Source organism: Xenia sp. Carnegie-2017, unplaced genomic scaffold (assembly GCF_021976095.1).
Source record: "Xenia sp. Carnegie-2017 unplaced genomic scaffold, XeniaSp_v1 HiC_scaffold_151, whole genome shotgun sequence".
Lineage (NCBI taxonomy): Eukaryota > Metazoa > Cnidaria > Anthozoa > Malacalcyonacea > Xeniidae > Xenia > Xenia sp. Carnegie-2017.
The window spans coordinates 22,698-29,133 of record NW_025813460.1 but is presented as its reverse complement, the minus strand read 5'-3'; the positions used below and the strand labels follow the sequence as shown (position 1 = coordinate 29,133).

At 36.4% G+C, this 6,436-nt stretch overlaps 1 pseudogene; it reads left to right on the top strand.

Annotated features, from left to right (window-relative positions):
* The first annotated feature begins 153 nt into the window (after positions 1–153).
* LOC124435781 lies at positions 154–6,413 on the top strand (annotated as a pseudogene).
* The last annotated feature ends 23 nt before the right edge of the window (positions 6,414–6,436 follow it).

The window sequence follows — 6,436 nt, the reverse complement described above, 5'->3', positions numbered from 1 at the left end:
AAAAATAAGGTTAACTTTAAAACTACAATCCTGTGCTTAAATAATTTAGCCTTTTTGTTTGCACAACACCACCAGACATTGAATTTGATTTTGTATATCAACTCACCAGTCACATTGTCTATTTAATTGAAATGTGCATCTGTCTTTTTGTAGAGATATCTCTCTTCTACTAGCTCGTTGCTGACATTGTATAATGATAATGATGGGTAAGAATGTACATTTTGATAGTTTTTTATGAGCTTAGTTAGTTTAAGGTAAGAATTAGCCGACTAGCGTTGCATTATGTGAGTCGAACTACAACATTCAGTTATTGCAAATGTATTTATTTCATTTGTGTTGGTTCATTTCTTATACTTGGGAAATGTCTATCCTGTTCTAGGATGAGGAAAGAAGAAATATCTGCTTTATCTGGGCCCAATGAGTTTGCTGAATTCTACAGCAGATTACGAGTTATCAAAGACTATCACAGAAAGTATCCAAATGAGGTGATATGATTTAGAATGAATGCATATGCAGCCATTGGGAAATGTATTTCATTTCAGGAAAATATTTTGTTCATTGTTTTTTGGATACCATTGAAACACCATGGAATAGTAAATTTTCTTGAAAGAAATTGCATGAAATTGATTTGGTTTGCTTTATTTGACATATTTAGTGTTTGACACTAGAAATTTGGCCCTCTGGAATTCTGACGAAATTAGCTACGTCCAGTTTCAGCCAAAATAAAATGCAAACTCTGTATTGTATTGACACAAACTCAGTATTGAGGTTGAGCTCTATTGAATTGACACATGACTTTCAGTGAACTAAAAGAATGTTTGTGAAGGTGAAATCTTATTTTCTTTGCTTTGTTTCACCTAAATTCCAAGAACATAAACACCCCAACATCCTTAGCTGAAGATGTGATTTTCCAGTAAAATCGATCACATTTCCCATTTAAACGTGATAATTGATAAATCACAAGTAATATATCTAAATGACTGGGACCGCAGAGGATCGATAATTGGTGGGCTCATACTCATATATGTATGTTATAATCCATAGAAAACAATGGATTTCAAAGGAACTTGATACGGCACATCATGCACATATGAATATCAGCCCCCCCTCCCCTTCGCCCAATTATCGATCATTTGCGGTCGTTGAATTATGAAATGAAGTGTTTTAAACCCTCTCACTGCGCTTTTCATGTATGAACTGATCACGTAGAACCTTAAAGAGGTTGTTCGCGATTTCTTGGTCAGCTACTGAAGTTAGAACTTTCAAATTTGATCATCATTTATATGTTCTGTAATCAAAGGGTTCAAGCTCAAAAATTTGCGCACTGCTTCATCCCGCGGCAAGTGTGATTGCGCGCGCACGATCTTTCGTCATCTTTGCATTTCTCTAAGTCGTTGTTTACCACGTATTGTTTTCAAGACTTTTTCACATTGTTGTCAGTCGTCAAAAGGGATGAACATTAAACGCTCATCCTCATGAACAACGAGGGAAGGTCATGAAAAAAGAACATTGTTAATGGGCTTTAATAAACCGCTCTTCCTGTAGTGTTTTTTTTTACGAAACATTTATTTACCGTCAATAGTGTTGTTCCCAAGTCTGATATTTTCGAGCGTGACGAATTGCTTTCCCCGATGACGTTGGGTGCATGCATGCGCGCTCACGAGCAATTGCGCACCCTAGAAGCTTCGAAATTTTTTTTGTCAGGTGGTGGAGCCGATGCAAGTCGAGTTTATGAACATGAAGGAAGCTCGTGAAAAGCCTACGGAAGATATGCAAGGTGAAATAGTTATTTTACTTTTATATTTGAAGAGACATCTTTAATGTATCTTGTCTTCAATCGAAAAGATAAAACGTATTAGCTAATAAGAAATTATTACTTGGCAATCTTTCGTAAAATAGCGCTTTGATTGGCTTAGTAACATTTTCGTTAGTCCATCAAGAGTACGTAAACTTCCTACAGTAAAGAACTGAGTACTGTACTAATGTCTCATGCAGTAATATAAACTTTCTACTTACCTCACTCGCTTGGTGTTTGTCAAAAAATATTGGTATTTGGTAAAGAGCTTGCGCTTAATTGATAAGAGCTTATTTACGTATTGATTCTGATATTATAGATATAGCTTATGCTAATTTAAAATTTACACTTTTCATTAGAAAAAGGGATTGTGGTGCCATACAGACTTACTGTAGAATACCAAGTTAATCAATTTTGTATATGTGATTGGTTTGGCAATTCTGATGAAAGTTTTAATTCGTTATACAATACCCATAGGTCTTCTTATCAATGGCAGAAGCCTTTTTCTTTGATTTTTTAAGACTCTAACTCGGATTGTTTGCTGTGCTAGAACCCTAACTAATTTCATTGATTATCTATTGTCCTTTACCACCTAATGTGTCATTTTTCCTATCTCTTATATTCATTCGTTGTCATTTTGCGTTCCAGCTTTGGTTGACTTTTCTGATGAAGAAGGTTACGGCAAGTACTTGGATCTTCACGAACCTTATGATAAATATATTAACATCAAGGGAATCGAGGTAATTCAACTACGTTAATGTCAGACTGAAGAGTGAAGGCGATCATCACTTCAGGGATCGAAAGATCTCAGTTCGGTGAACTTCATTTGAATTTTGTCAAAGTTGGTTTCGGAGCAGTCACCACTACACATAGTTGAGACTACAGACTTAAGTGTTTGACGTTCGTAGCGAAGAAAGCATTGCCATGCATCGCATGCCTGTCTTACTTTGTCAAAGTTGGTTTCGGAGCAGTCACCACTACATATAGTTGAGACTACAGACTTAAGTGTTTGACGTTCGTAGCGAAGAAAGCATTGCCATGCATCTCATGACTGTCTTACTTTAGTTCTTTCGTGGAAATCTTCGTATGCTATATTGGCCAAACGCAAATAAAATTGACATGTTGATTTGATGAAATGAACAACCTAATTAGGAACTTTGGCGTTCGAGAACTTTCACTATTTTCTTTTGTGTTGTCTAGAGAATAGACTATCTTGCGTATTTGGAAACATTCGACCGCTTGTTCGACATTCCCAAAGAGAAGAAAACACACGAATACAAAAGGTGAAACTGAAATTTTGTTTCCATAGAAGCTAAGGCGATAGTCTAAATTCACCACAACATGGTTGCTATGAGTTCGCGTTTGCTATAAAGACTACTTCCGGGTACTTTTTCTTGATAGAGTTCAACATATAACTCAGATTTTTCTAGTCAAGTTGCAAATTATATAAAGATTCCGAGTTTATTTTGTCGTAATTTTCTGTCAATGCCCATTCCTTGAACAAGCACTACATATCTTATCTATATTTAATTTTCGCTTTATCACTTTAAGGTCTCCTTTACGCGAGTTTTGCTTCGATGCAGTAACTTTGTATTAAATAAGGTTTTCCTAAATCCGTCAGTCTGATTGGGTCCTCGATCACTTATTTAATTATGCCCACTGGATTGCGCTGATCCTCTTTTCCTAACTTTAGATACATCATCGTTCTCCTTGATTACCTTTACTACTATTGTCAACGTGTCCAACCGCTGGTCGATCTTGATAAGGTAAGCCGACATCATTGGTTTCACGTGCCTTTGACGTAGAAACTTTCATTGTTTTTAATAAAGGATCTTCTAAAACTGAAATGGACTTTCTTCGCAACATTTCTTTTTCGCATGCTTACTTTCAAAACGATTGAAGCTTTTTTTGATGAGTAAAGTAGATAAGCAGTTGTCCACCGTCCATGTATTCTCCCAACTAATGTATTCCTGCTAATGTTAAACAAATTGGCCGTACATCATGTATGTGATTAACTTCATTAGCAATCAAAACTTTGTCATAAAACACAGGCGAGTTTGTTGCGTAACAACGAAAATACACGTGATTTTTATCTTTTGTAATGGGCTGATCGCATGAGCCCGGTAGCCGGGATTCAGCCAAGCGTTAAATGATTTTGGCAAATGAACACGATTCAATACTTACCATCAGATAAATCTTCTCAAGCAATTTCGCAATATTCTGTATTAATGACTTCTCAAAACATTTAAAATTGAAACAATCAATTTGCCCTGATTTCAAATTTTGAGAATTACAACTGGAGTGACGTGTAGTGGCTTCGCAAACGTAATTTTTAACCTTGAAGTTTTGGCTCCTTTCAATCGCTTGAAATCATCGGGCTAGCTCGCTATCCGGGCCAGCCATTGAAATAAAATACATGGAACACTGCCTTAATAGAAAAGTCTAATAAAATCTTGAAGCCAAATTTTACACCCAGACACGCGAGATTACACCCAGACGCGCGTGTGTAGTTAATCAATTTCCAGAATCTCGAAACACTACACACGCATGTCTGAGTGTAATGTCGCGTGTGTGGGTGTAATATTTAGCTTCAATTATTTGCTTCAGATAGCGTTTCATGTATTTTAGTTCAATGGAGCCAGCTCGCCTCCATATAATCAGGCCCTAAATCAGAAAACGACCATAAGTTAGCTACGTAATTTACATATCACAAAAAATCCAACAGTTCCAGACGTTTCGTTTTAGGAAATGGAGGAAACCCAAGAAGAATTTGATAGAAACTGGGCGCAAGGATGATTTCCAGGATGGCCCGTGAGTGAAGGGGGATATTTAGGCCGTGCATCGAAGATTTGCTTTGTATCGCGCGTGTATGTATGATTTGTTTTTGGTTTGATTATTTATAGAAAGATACCGGAAGTGCTTTGGCGCAATCTGGGGCACATCTTGATCTGTGTGGTTTCTCATCTGCTGAGGTTAGTAAATGTATGACACTAGCAAAAGACATGTGAGGGTACGCATGCATGATATAACAATAAACAGTACTAGTATGGATACGCATTATATAAGGATAAGCACTATACTAGTAAGGGTACGCATGTTATAACGATAAACACAATACTAGTAAGGGTACGCATGATATAAGGATGAACACAATACTAGTAAGGGTACGCATGATATAAGGATGAACACAATACTAGTAAGGGTACGCATGATATAGGGATGAACACAATACTAGTAAGGGTACGCATGATATAAGGATGAACACAATACTAGTAAGGGTACGCATGATATAAGGATGAACACAATACTAGTAAGGGTACGCATGATATAAGGATGAACACAATACTAGTAATGGTACGCATGATATAAGGATGAACACAATACTAGTAAGGGTACGCATGATATAAGGATGAACACAATACTAGTAAGGGTACGTATGATATAAGGATGAACACAATATCACGGTCACGTCAATTCATGGAAATATAAGCATCGTCAGCACACAGATAACGGAAACAATTCAACCTGCAACTAGACACGACTTTTGATCATCATTTATATGTTCTGTAATCAAAGGGTTCAAGCTCAAAAATTTGCGCACTGCTTCATCCCGCGGCAAGTGTGATTGCGCGCGCACGATCTTTCGTCGTCTTAGCATTTCTCTAAGTCGTTGTTCACCACGTATTGTTTTAAGACTTTTCACATTGTTGTCAATCGTCAAAAGGGATGAACATTAAACGCTCATCCTCATGAACAACGAGGGAAGGTCATGAAAACAGAACATTGTTAATGGGCCTTAATAAACCGCTCTTCCTGTAGTGTTGTTTTTTTACGAAACATTTATTTACCGTCAATAGTGTTGTTCCCAAGTCTGATATTTTCGAGCGTGACGAATTGCTTTCCCGGATGACGTTTTAGCTTATGCTAATTTAAAATTTACACTTTTCATTAGAAAAAGCGATTGTCGTGCCATACAGACTTACTGTAGAATACCAAGTTAATCAATTTTGTATATGTCATTGGTTTGGCAATTCTGATGAAAGTTTTAATTCGTTATGACAATACCCATAGGTCTTCTTATCAATGGCAGAAGCCTTTTCCTTTATTTTTTAAGACTCTAATTCGGATCGTTTCCTGTGCTAGAGCCCTACGATCTATCTATCTATTGATTATCTATTGTCCTTTACCACCTAATGTGTCATTTTTCCTATCTCTTATATTCATTCGTTGTCATTTTGCGTTCCAGCTTTGGTTGACTTTTCTGATGAAGAAGGTTACGGCAAGTACTTGGATCTTCACGAACCTTATGATAAATATATGAACATCAAGGGAATCGAGGTAATTCAACTAGGTCGCATGCGTTTAGTTATGAAATTCCCGCCGCTGTTTTAAACCAATCAGTAATCAAAATGAATATTTACGAAAAGCAGCGTCAGCGATATGAATGGAACAATGAAAAATGACAAAACCATGGACAAAACTGACCAAAATTTGAAAATTTTGACATTAAACATTGACAAAATAACAAATCATGACAACATTATTATATTTAAAATAACTTTTTCTACAATACATAGAGCAAAAAAGAAATAATTACTGGATCAAAATTCTTTTTGGATATCTATAGTTAAATCATTGCTT